Here is a 13,359-nt window from a genome sequence, read left to right as displayed (position 1 = left end):
AGTCACTTAAGGTGACTAAGGGAACACTATATTTCAAAATCAAATGTATATCTATGTTTTTCATCTTTCTTTTCATCTCTCAGTGACATTCAGTGCTGTTGGTCACTCTTCCTTTACAAAATGCTCTCCTCATAGTTTGAGGCTGTACTTTTTCGTGGCTTTTCTTCTAGTTCCTAAGGCACTCTGTTTCTTTTTTTCAGTATGTAAGAATCAAGATACGGAGGGATATATTATACTCTACATGGAAAAATCTCATACTTAACATCCTGAATGCTTTAGTATAAAATCCTGGGTTTTTTACTCTATGACCTTAGGCAAGTTACCCCATGGGCCGAAGCCTGAATATCCTTGCCCTCAAAACGAGAGCAAGAACACAGGAATTTGGCAGAGTGGTGGGTACACATCACATCTTGTTTATATGTCCTCACCAGAAATTGAATAAAGGCTTATTGCGACTGCACTTCTCAGGCAAAATTTAAACTGCAAAATTTCATCAATATTACTATTATTATCATGATTAAAATCAGTTTCCAGGACTTCCCTGGTGGCACAGTGGTTAAGAATACCCCCTGCGAATGCAGGGGACACAGGTTCGGGCCCTGGTCCGGGAAGATCCCACATGCCACGCAGCAACTAAGCCCGTGCACCACAACTACTGAGCCTGTGCTCTAGAGCCCATGAGCCACAACTACTGAGCACATGTGCCACAACTACTGAAGCCCGCGCACCTAGAGCCCATGCTCCGCAACAAGAGAAGTCACTGCAATGAGAAGCACGCTCACCACAACGAAGAGTAGCCCCCGCTCACCGCATCTAGAGAAAGCCCGCGCACAGCAACGAAGACCCAACGCAGCCAAAAAAAAATAATAAATTCATTAAAAAACATTCAGTTTACATGACAAAGCTAAGATGACTCTCTATGACTATTTTCAGTTAGATATTTTCTGGTGGCTCAAGGTGATCAATGTATACACATCAATGGTTCTCTTCTGTGTTGGTTTGGTACTGCAAGTAGAGGAATGGGGTGATCATAACATCTACAGCTTTTGAATTTATTGAATTTATTATGCATGAGATATTTGCTAAATGATTTGCTAAACGATTTATCTCATTCAACAATCCTATGATGGAGTTACTAAAATTATTCCTGCTTCAGAGAAAAGTAAACTTCAGAGAAAAGTAAGGCACAGAAAGAATGAGAATTTGCCAGTCACGTATCACTAAGTGGCAGAGCCAAATGTGTTTGACTCCAAGTCTTCTCATGCCCACTCTCCACCCCAATCTTCTTATGAAAAAATCTGCTTTTCCTTTGTGATTCTAGAGTCAATTTTAGGATCTTAGGCCAGACACTTAAACTCCCCGGTTAAGACGTAATTAATGTAAAATACGTAAAATAAAATTACTAAATCCCATAAAGTCTAAGATTCCTTTTAGCTTGAACGTATAATCTTTGATTTTTATGCATATAATAAATTCTTCCTAAGGTGTAAGTCATAAGTGACAGATACAAAACTTGATATGTCAACTGCAGTGGCCAGTCAAGCAGACACTTGCCATTATTAAGTAATAACTGCTTTATTTAAAAGAAAGTAAGCTTATTTTGAAAGAGAATTGCAGGCATCAATTGCAAGCAAATGCAGAAACATCTTTCAGCTACAAATCTGTCCCAGATCTATCAAGACATACCATACTGATGACCACCTTCTTTACTTATGTCAAAAGTAAATTATTCATTCAACAATTAGTTGTAACAGGCACTGGGTTCAACTGAACATAGTTCTTGAAGACCTCCATTTTTGTCTTTATGGCAAACTCCATAATCTAAAGGACGCTTCTGCTATAAAATAACTATATCCTGGCTGAAAACGCCTTTGAATGCATTTCTGGAATATCTTTGAAGGCTCCAACCAACAACACCCCCACGAAATAGAACAAAAAAAAAGTGAGCTGAAACCAGAGTGGGAATCAATGAGTAAAAAGCAAGAGAAAAAGACAAGATTTTTCTGCAGGTTGTTTTGATCAGTACTACAGTTAAGTGAGAGAAACTAAGCCTCAAAGTAGGCAATCTAAATCAAAGATTCCCACAGAAAGTCAGAAACCTAGAAAGAGGTAAAAATGGTCCCAATTTGGTAGTGTCTTCTGACTGCTAGTAAAAACAACTGGAAATCCTCTCTAGACAAAAGCAGTCCCAATGTATGGCCTCAGGATCCTCATGGATGAATTTCAACCATGAACTCTATGGGAAACTGCGTTAATGTCCCAGTCACCAAAATGCACCATGACTGAGGGGAAAAAAAACCCCAGCAAATTTAGAGGGCAAACGACTTAAAACCATTGAATTAGCTGACACATAATATAGAATAACTATGTATGAAATGCTTCTAGACATGGAGTTGCAAAAATGAGCAATAATCAAAAGACTTTTAAAAATGGGCAGTGAGGGCTTCCCTGGTGGTGCAGTGGTTGAGAGTTTGCCTGCCAATGCAGGGGACACAGGTTCATGCCCCAGTCCGGGAGGATCCCACATGACGCGGAGCGGCTGGGCCCGTGAGCCATCGCCGCTGAGGCTGCGCGTCTGGAGCCTGTGCTCCGCAATGGGAGAGGCCACAACAGTGAGAGGCCCGCATACTGAAAAAAAAAAAAAAAAAAAAGGGCAGTGAGATATGAAAAACTGAACTCTTAGAAACAGCAAGTATAATTGTTGAAGAGGAATTTTTTAAATTAGAGAGAAAATGCAGATCACCAACAAAGGAATGAAAATTAGATTAAACTGACAGCTGACTTTTCAACTATAACAATGAAAGCCACACTGGTGTTTTCAAGGCGTTGAGAGGCAATTACTGTCAACCAAGAATTGTATACTATCAGAACTACCTTTCAAAAATGAAGGTGAAATAAAGACATTTGCAGATAAATAAAAACTAGCAGCCACCAACAAGAGACCATCATTAAAAAGACTACCAAGAATATATTTCAGGCAATAAGAAAAATCTTCCCAAGAATAAGTCTAAGACGCTGGAAAAAGTTATGAGCAAGGAAAATGATCTACATATAGGTGAACCTGAACAAACATTTTATTTACAGGGAAACCTTAATAACAAAGGCTAATAGATGGACCTAATAAAAATAAGGACCTAAGTAAATGCATGACAATAATAGTATGTAAGTTAACAGAAAAGTAAATGGAATCAAAACATTCTAGATTTTCTATGCTCATAAAAGGCAGACTTTGATAAATACGATGGTAAAATTTAAAGCATATTTCTAAAGGTAACAGAAATAAAGAGGGGACACTGGAAGAAAACAAACAAAAATTCAATTAATAAAAACACAAGAAAAAAGCATGAAAAAGTAGAACAAAGAAAAAGTAACATGATAGAGGAAAACAGACAATATATATGAGAAAAATAATCATCTTTAAATATAATGAACTAAAGTCAACAATTAAAAGATATAGATTGTTCACTTAGATTTTTCAAAATTCAGTTGTATCTTATTTACAAGAGAGCCAGTTATAGGCTATATACAAGAGAACTGTCTATCAGCAAACTACAGCTCACAGGCCAAATTATGGTGTCTGTTTTTATAAATAAAGCTTTGTTGGATCACAGACATACACATTTGTTTACATGTTCTCTATGGCTGCTTTCACTCTTCACCAGCAAAGTCAAGTAATTGCAATGAGACTGTAGGGCCTGCAAACCTGGCACTTTATGGAAAAAGGTTTGCTGACATCTGACCTAAAATAAAAAGACATGGAAAGGTTAAAAGATTCAGTTAATCTAGAAAATATTTTAAAAATAAACTGTTTGTAACAGTAAAGTAGCCTCAGAAAATAACAAAACACTGCCAAGAGAAATTAGAGAAGACGTAACTAAATAGAAGTATATACTATGCTCACGGATTACAAAACTCAAAATTGTTGTCATTTCACCTCAAACTGTTCTATAAATTCAGTTCAATCCCACTCTAAACTCCAAGCAGAGGTTTTGTTTGGTTTGGTTTAAACAGCTAATTCTAAAATTTATATGGAAACATAAAAGACCTAGAATAATCAAGGCAATCTTGTATTAGAATAAAGGTGGAAGAGTTACACTATCTAACATGATGACATTATGAAACTGAAGAAATTAAGACACTATTACATTGGCACAAGAATAGAGCAATGGTACAGAACAGAGATACAGAAACCTACACACATACAGTCACCTGATTTGGATCAGAGATGCCAATTCAATGGGGAAAGGATAATCAATTCAATAAATAATAATGAATCAATCAGGTACCCATTTTTAAAAGTTAACCTTAACTCCAACCTTATGATACATGCAAAAATCTATTCCAAATGGATCATAGACTTAAATATGAAAGCTATATCAATAAAGATTCTAATAGAAAACTTAAATGAATATATTCTTGAACTTGGAGAAGACAAAGGTTTCTTAAATAGGACACAAAAAGCACTAACCATAAAAGAAAAAATGTGATATATTAGACTTCCTTAAAATCAAGAACTTCTGTTCACCAAAAGACACTACTAATATAATGAAAAGGCAAATCACAGAGATATTTTTTAATGCGTGTAACTGACAAAGAATTATTATCCAGTATATTTGTTTAATTACATAAATCAATAAGGAAAAGACAGATGACCCAACCGGGGCGGGGGGGAAATGAGCCAAAATCCAGTCACGTAATAAGAAAAAAAAAAAGACATCCAAATGGTGCATAAACATATGAAATTGTGCTCAACATCACTGTTCATCAGAGAAATGCACATTTAAAACCACAACAAATTCTCTTAGCTTTTGCTTGTCTGTAAAGGTTTTAATTTCTCTGTCGAATCTGAATGAGATCCTTGCTGGGTAGAGTAATCTTGATTGTAAGTTTTTCCCTTTCATCACTTTAAATATGTCCTCCCAGTCCCTTCTGGCTTGCAGAGTTTCTGCTGAAAGATCAGATGTTAACTTTATGGGGATTCCTTTGTATGTTATTTGTTGTTTTTCCCTTGCTGCTTTTAATATTGTTTCTTTGTATTTAATTTTTGATAGTTTGATTAATATGTGTCTTGGTGTGTTTCTCTTTGGATTTATCCTGTATGGGACTCTCTGTGCTTCCTGGACTTGATTAACTATTTAATCCCATATTAGGGAAGTTTTCAACTATAATCTCTTCAAATATTTTCTCAGTCCCTTTCTTTTTCTCTTCTTCTTCTGGGACCCCTATAATTTGAATGTTGATGCGTTTAATGTTGTCCCAGAGGTCTCTGAGACTGTCCTCAATTCTTTTCATTCTTTATTCTTTATATCTGCTCTACAGTAGTTATTTCCACTATTTTATCTTCCAGGTCACGTATCCGTTCTTCTGCCTCAGTTTTTCTGCTATTGATTCCTTCTAGAAAATTTTTAATTTCATTTATTGTGTTGTTCATCATTGTTTGTTTGCTCTTTAGTTCTTCTAGGTCCTTGTTAAATGTTTCTTGTATTTTCTCCATTCTATTTCCAAGATTTTAGATGATCTTTGCTATCATTACTCTGAATTCTTTTTCAGGTAGACTGCCTTTTTCCTCTTCATTTCTTTGGTCTGGTAGGTTTTTACCTTGCTCCTTCATCTGTTGTGTGTTTCTCTGTCTTCTCATTTTGCTTAACTTACTGTGTTTGGGGTCTCCTTTTCGCAGGCTGCAGGTTCATAGTTTCCACTGTTTTGGGTGTCTGCCCCCAGTGGCTAAGTTTGGTTCAGTGGGTTGCGCAGGCTTCCTGGTGGAGGGGACTAGTGCCTGTGTTCTGGTGGATGAGGCTGGATCTTGTCTTTCTGATGGGCAGGTCCGCATCTGGTGGTGTGTTTTGGGGTGCCTGTGGCCTTATTATGATTTTGGGTGGCATTGTATTCCTGTCTTGCTAGTTGTTTGGCATAGGGTGTCCAGCACTGTAGCTTGCTGGTCATTGAGTGCAGCTGGGTCTTGGCATTGAGATGGAGATCTCTGGGAGATTTTCACTGTTTGACATTATGTGGAGCTGGGAGGTCTCTGGTGGACCAGTGTCCTGAACTCGGCTCTCCCACCTCAAAGGCACAGGCCTGATGCCTGGCCGGAACACAAAGAGCCTGTCATCCACACAGCTCAGAATAAAAGGGAGAAAAAAAGAAAGAAAGAAACAAAAAAAGTAAAATAAAATAAAATAAAGTTATTAAAATAAAAAATAATTATTAAAAATAACCAAAAATTTTTAAGTAATAACAAAAAAGAAAGAAAGAAGAGAGCAACCAAACCAAAAAACAAATCCACCAATGATAACAAGCGCTAAAAACTATACTAAAAAAAAAAAAAAAAAAATGGTCATGAAGAACCTCAGGGCAGGATGGGAATAAAGACACAGACCTACTAGAGAATGGACTTGAGGATATGGGGAGGGGGAAGGGTAAGCTGGGACAAAGTGAGAGAGTGGCACGGACATATATACACTACCAAATGTAAAACAGATAGCTAGTGGGACGCAGCCCCATAGCACAGGGAGATCAGCTTGGTATTTTGTGACCACCTAGAGGGGTGGGATAGGGAGGGTGGGAAGGAGGGAGACACAAGAGGGAAGAGATATGGGGTATATGTATAGCTGATTCACTTTGTTATAAAGCAGAAACTAACACACCATTGTAAAGCAATTATACTCCAATAAAGATGTTAAAAAAATAAAAATAAAACCACAATGATATATGCTACACACCACCAGAATTATCAAAACTAAAATACAGACAATACTAAGTGCTTCCAAGGATGTAGAGCAACTGGAATTCTCATACAGTACTGGTAAGAGAGTAAATTGGTACAATTATTTTACAAAACTGTTTGGTTGTATCTACTAAGGTGAAACACATACTTAAAATTCTATTTAGGACTTAGCAATTCTAATCCTGGGCATTTACCAATATATGCTTATTCCCTCCACCAAAGACATAGACAAGAATGTTCATAGAAGTGTTATTCATTACAGTACAAATTAGAAACCACCTAAATGACTGTCAATAATAGAATGGAGAAATATTCACATGATATTCAGAAAAATTATTCAGAACAATTTTTAAAATCCACTAATACAGAAAAAAATATAAATAAATCTCAAAATCATATTAGCAAAAAAAAGACACAAAAATACATATTGTATATTTCTATTTATATGAAGCTTAAAATTATATAAAACTTAACAATGTTGCTAAAGGTTCAAAAAGTGGTTTAAGTGGTTATTGCCAGGAAGCAGACATGAGAGACTTCTGTGGTTCAGGAGATGTTCCACATCTTGAGCTAAGTAATAGTTATATGGGTGGGTAGGTGTGTATAAAAATTCTTTGTACTATATATTAAAGATTTGTGTACTTTACTGTGTATAATTTACCTCAATTTTTAGTGTCAAAATACATAAAGCAAAAATTGATAGAGCTATAAAGAGAAATGGATAACTCAACCATCCCAGTATTAGACTTCAATAAACCTCTCTCCTTAATAAATAGCCAAGCAGACCAAAAAATTAGTAAGAATATAAAAGATTGAACACAGTTAACAAAATTGATATAATGGACATATGCAGAGCCAGTCCCTAACAATTAGAAAATACCCTTTCTTCTCACATACATATGAAATATTTATAAGATAATAAGTCATACGTCAAATTCCAAGAAATTTCAGATATTTCTTGTTGTATAGAATGCATTCTTAGGGCATAATGCAATTAAGTTTGAAATCAATACAAAAAATTTAAAACTCTCATACATTTTAGAAATTTTAAAACACAGCTGTGAATAATTCATGGGTAAAAAGAAATAATAGAAATTTTAAAATGTTTAAAACTAAGCAATAATAAAAATACCACAGATCAGGACTTCCATTTCTGCCATGTTGGAATAAATAGAACGAAACTTTTTCTCCTACTATAGACCTTTGTAAAACTGGACAAAATATATGAAATAATGTTTTAAGAAATTGTACAATAGGTACTGCAGAACTGTGATCCCTAACAGAAAGGAATGAACTAGGACAACCCTATGCTCACCCTGGCTTTCTGTTGGAGGAATTTCCAGACTCTAGCGCAGAGAGGGAGAACACAATCAGAAACCACATCCTTCAGTGAGTTGAAGAGACAGAGAAAGGAGCTCTGGCAGTGGGTGAGGGTGCTAAGGAGACCATATTTTTCAAAGAAGAGTACTAGGACAAAGGAAGAGATACAGAGAAAAGGCTCTAGAAATATTCATAATAGTCCCCTTTAGTCCACTGCTAAACCATAAGCCATGGATACATATGCTGAAATGTTGTAAGGCTGGGCAAAGAATTACAAAATGAAAAATTCTCAGAGCTCTTATAAGGTGGAGGGATGTCTGAGTTAATGAAGCTTACTTTAAACTTTTCCAAATAAAGTTTAAAACAACTTCAAAATGAAGAAGCTTATCCACATGTAACGACTGCTTGCCAGAACTTTTTCAACATTCTTTAAAAAAATGTAATCAAATCCAAACTCTCAACAATGTACCAATCATAATAACCAGCATCTAACAAAAATTACTCTTTGGGCTTCCCTGGTGGCACAGTGGTTGAGAGTCCGTCTGCAAATGCAGGGGACATGGGTTCGTGCCCTGGTCCAGGAAGATCCCACATGCCATGGAGCGGCTAGGCCTGTGAGCCATGGCCGCTGAGCCTGCGCATCCGGAGCCTGTGCTCCGCAACGGGAGAGGCCACAACAGTGAGAGGCTCACTTACCGCAAAAAAAAAAAAAAAAAAAAAAAAAAAAAAAATTACTAGACAGGCAAAAAGCAGGAAAGTGTGACTCACAATAAGTAGAAAAATAAGTCAGTAAAAACAGTCAAAAAACAACAGTAATGAAAAATTAGCAACCAAGCACATTAAATCATAATGAGAGTAGAAATGGCAAGATTTATAAAAGAACCAACTGGAACTTCAAGAACTGAAAAAGCAATATCTAAATTGCAAAGTTCATTGAATGTAATTACAGCAAGTTAGACACTGCAGAAGAGTCAGTGAGCATGAACATATGTAACAGAAACCATCCAAACTAAAGCAGAGAGAGAAAAAGAATGGAAAACATTAACAAACCCTTAAGAATCTGTAGGACAATATTAAGCAATCTAACAGAAGTGTACTTGGAGTCCCAGAAAGAAAGGAGAAAGATGTGAGGCTGAAAAAAAATATATGAAGAAATAATGGTTCAACATTTTCCAAATTTGATGAAAATTAAGAGCCTACAGACCCAAGAACCTCAATGAACCACAAGCAGGATGAAAACAAACAAACAAACAAAAAAAACAAAAAAAAAATCTTACAAGGCACGTTATAATTAAATTGCTTTTTAAAAATTTTCATGAAGAGAAAATCTTAAAAGTGCCCAGAAAAAATACATGTTACAACATATGACATGATATGACATGACATTACAAATAAGAATGACTGAAGACTGTCAGAATAATGTACACCAGACTACAAAGGAATGATATCTTTTAAAGTGTTGAAAAAAATCTGTCAATATTAATTATATCCATAAAAAATATCCTTCAAATGAAAGGAAATAAAGACTTTTGCAGACAAGAGCTGAGGGATTCTGTCACTGGCAGATCTACACTAGAAGGAATATTATAAGAAGTTCTTCAGATTGAAAAAAATTATACCAGATGGAAAGATGGATCTACACAAAGGAGTGAAGAGACTTAGAAATGGTAAGTACGTGGTAAGTACAAAAATTCTCTTGCTTCCTCATTTTTTAAAGATAACTGAGTGTTACAGCAAAAATAATATGAAAGTAGTGTGGTTTTTATAGAGAGAAGTCAAATGTATGACAACAGTACAACAAACTACAAAAGGGTAAATGAATGTATACTGTTGAAAGATTTTTATGTGATATATAAACAGGTATAATGTTATTTGAAGGTATCAATATATTGCAGTAAGTTAAAGATGCAACTGAAACCGTACAGCAACCATTTAAAAGAGACAGAGCTAAGAGGTCAGTAGTGGAGATAAATAAGAATATTTAAAAAATGCTTAATTAATCTAATGCATGGTAGGAAAGCATAAAAAAGGTAGAAAGAACAGATTGGACAAATAGAAAACAAATAGCAAGATGGTAAATTTATACCTAATCAAATTGCTTATCATAAAGAATGTAAACATTTGTTAACACTCCACTTAAAAGGCAGAGACTGTCAGATTAGATAAAAAGGAAGGCCTACCTTATGCTGTCTATGAGAAAGTTTGACTATAAAGATACAGACAAGTTCAAAGCAAAAGGATGGAGCATATATCCAGAGACAACTCTAATTCAAAAAGATACATGCACCCCAATGTTCATAGTAACACTATTTACAATAGCTAAGACATGGAAGCAACCTAAGTGCCCATCAACAGACGAAAGGTAAAGATGTGGTATATATACACAATGGAATATTACTCAGCCATTAAAAAAGAATGAAATAATGCCATTTGCAGCAACATGGATGGACCCAGAGATTATCATATTAAGTAAAGTAAGTCAGACAAATATCATATTTCACTTACATGTGGAATCTAAAAAATGATACAAATGAACTTATTTATAAAACAGAAATAGACTCACAGACATAGAAAACAACCTTAGGGTTATGAAAGGGAGTGGGGGGGGACATAAATTAGGAGTTTGGGATTAACATACACACGCTATATGTATATATTTTATATATATAAATAAAACAAATAAACAACAAGGACCTACTGTATAGCACAGGGAACTATATTCCGTATCTTATAATAACCTATAATGGAAAACAATCTGAAAAAGTATATAAAACTGAATCACTTTGCTGTACACCTGAAACTAACACAACATTGTAAATTAACTATACTTCAATTTTTAAAAAAGGTTTAAAAATAAAAAAGCTAAAGGATGGAAAGATAACATTAAAAACTCTAACCATAAAAAAAACTAAAATGATTATATTAATATCATACAAGCTAGACATGAAAACAAGGAAAGTTATCAGGGACAAAGACTGGCACTTCATAATTATAAGGGGTCAAATAATTAGGAAGATAACAATCTTAAGCCTATAAAGACTTAATAACAGAGCTTCAAAATACATGAAGCAAAACTGACAGAACTCCAAGGAGAAATATAAAAGTAGACAAATGTAATTGGAAATTTCGATACTGTTCTCTTAATAAATGATAGAACAAGTAGACAGAAAATCAATAAGGATATAGAAAATTTTAACAACGCTATCCAACAACTTAATCTAACTGGCATTTAGAGAACATTACAACTAACAACAGCAGAACACACATTCTTTTCAGGTACACATGTAACACTGAGCAAAATAGACTCTATGCTCTTCCACAAAACAAGTCTTACATTTTGAAGAACTGAAACAACAGAAATTAAAATTAAAAAGAAATAAGTAATATAAATCAATACCTAAAAGAAATCTGTAAAATAACGCATATTTGGAAATTAAAAGATGCACTTCTAAACAACCCATGGATCAAAAACAAAAAAAAATCACGAGAGATTAGAAATAATTAAAGAAAAATTAAAACACACCATAACAAAATTTGAAGAGTATATATATTAATAATTATAATATAATATATATAATTAAATACCTAAAGGGCATTTATAGTTTTAAATACTTACATTAAAATAGATGAGAAGCCGGTTTCCATGGTGTGGGGCCTCGGCAGCAGCCTCCACATGGCCTGGCTCCTCAGATGGCTGCTCCATGGGCTCCTGGCCGCCATCACCGCCCTCGTGCTTGCCGTAGCCTCCTGGTTCATGCAGCCCAGAAGGCCCGGATCTCCTTCCTCAACATAGCGTTCTTCGGCTTCCCGCACCGGACCCTGCACAGATTCAGATCTTATCTCCACTTTGTACACTCCCAGGCAGTAATAGCCGGGGTCATCGTAGTGGCCTGCGGGCGGAGGCTGCGGGAATGGCACGCAGCGGAAGGCCTGTGCCTCCAGGCGCTCTGCTAGTTGCGAACAGAGAATTGGGCGGAGGTCTAGGCTGGCGCTCTTTCTGGTGCCTGGTATGGGTTACAACGTCTCCATAGGGTTCCACGCCTATGTGCTCCGCCTTGGACGATTACTGTTGGCTTTCCTTTTACCGCTAGTCGTGGGCGGCGGCGGGCTTGCTTAGGCGCGCAGGCTCTGGGGCGTGACCAAAAACTAGGTGCACTCTGGGAAAGCAGGGAGGGTGCTGGCGGAATGGCGGCTCTGGTTTACAGTTCGGCTCACTACTCCCTACTCGAGTACAATAGCTGACCTGAGGAAGGGGCTGTACTGGGTTATGCAAGCTGATTTTGGGAGTGGAGGGGGGTGGGAGAGCCGAAGACCTCACACTAACCACAGGAGCCCTTGTGGAAATGTTTGGAGACGATCACATGGTCCAACCTTTCGTATCTGGCAGCCGGTACAGGCCACGGGCTAATAATTAAGCTGAAATGATGAACTATGGTGCTGCTTGCTTTCAGTCACTGCAGAGCCCACCATGATCTCTGGAGGAGTGGGTTCTGGGGCTGGATATGCAAAGCATTCTGGGTCAGATAAACTCTGTAAGAAACTCAATCCACCCCTTCAGAAAGGTCGAGCACTCCAGATTTTTAGTAATGAATTCACATCAGAGTGCATGTGTAGACCGCCGCCCAGGGCTTAGTTCATCCAAAAACGCTTGCGTTGCACAGACTCGGGACATCACAGTGGAGTCTGCATCCTCTGCTGTGCTCCACCCCAGCATCTCTGCTTGTAGGTCTTCCACACAAGCTTAGGTGGTCCTCTGCTGGGCTCCTGCTGTGAACCCAGGTGAGTTTCCACCTTTCCCCCTCCCCCTCCCTTTTTCTAAAAATAGCATCCTGATCTCCTGCTCAGAAAAAAATTAAATTGTATTTATTGTCAAATAAAAGAGATCCAGGCCAGATTGAGGACTCTATGGTTCTCCCTTCAAGATGTGTTTTGTAGATGCCCTGGGAGGTGTTCATATCCCAGATATTGAAAATAGCTTCTCATAATGGGCCCTATGCTTGGTACCATACATGATTTATCCTGTTTTTACTGCGGTAAACACCATTGCCTTCAGCATCATTTTATGAAAGAAATTAAACCATTTTGGTGAGATCATGGGGTTTAGGCACCTCACCTATTGTGCCTAATGGATAAAGCCTGCCTCATGTTTCTGGAGGATGGCTAAGAAATCAGCTAAAACATGGTGACTGATCAATTTAATTTTAAGAAGCTGCCAATGGATGGCAATCCCACAGCCTGTCTGGCTTTAACCAAGATATTTCCTCCTCAGACTGGCTCTTGCTGGATTATGCAGGCCTCCTCATCTCTTGACTAGA

General features: G+C 36.9%; 1 protein-coding gene across 1 annotated transcript in view; it reads right to left on the bottom strand.

The window, feature by feature from the left end:
* The window catches only part of TNFSF4 (TNF superfamily member 4), a 111,642-nt gene extending 99,530 nt beyond the window's left edge, over window positions 1-12,112 (bottom strand). Inside the window, exon 1 of the mRNA XM_079940965.1 lies at window positions 11,661-12,112. The gene's annotated coding sequence lies outside the window, so the exon portion shown is untranslated. The remainder of the gene's footprint in view (window positions 1-11,660) is intronic.
* Between the last annotated feature and the right edge of the window lie 1,247 nt (window positions 12,113-13,359).

The sequence above is a fragment of the Stenella coeruleoalba genome (assembly GCF_951394435.1).
Source record: "Stenella coeruleoalba genome assembly, chromosome: 1".
NCBI lineage: Eukaryota > Metazoa > Chordata > Mammalia > Artiodactyla > Delphinidae > Stenella > Stenella coeruleoalba.
Note: the sequence above shows the minus strand (reverse complement) of the source record. Positions and strands in the feature narration are given on the sequence as shown.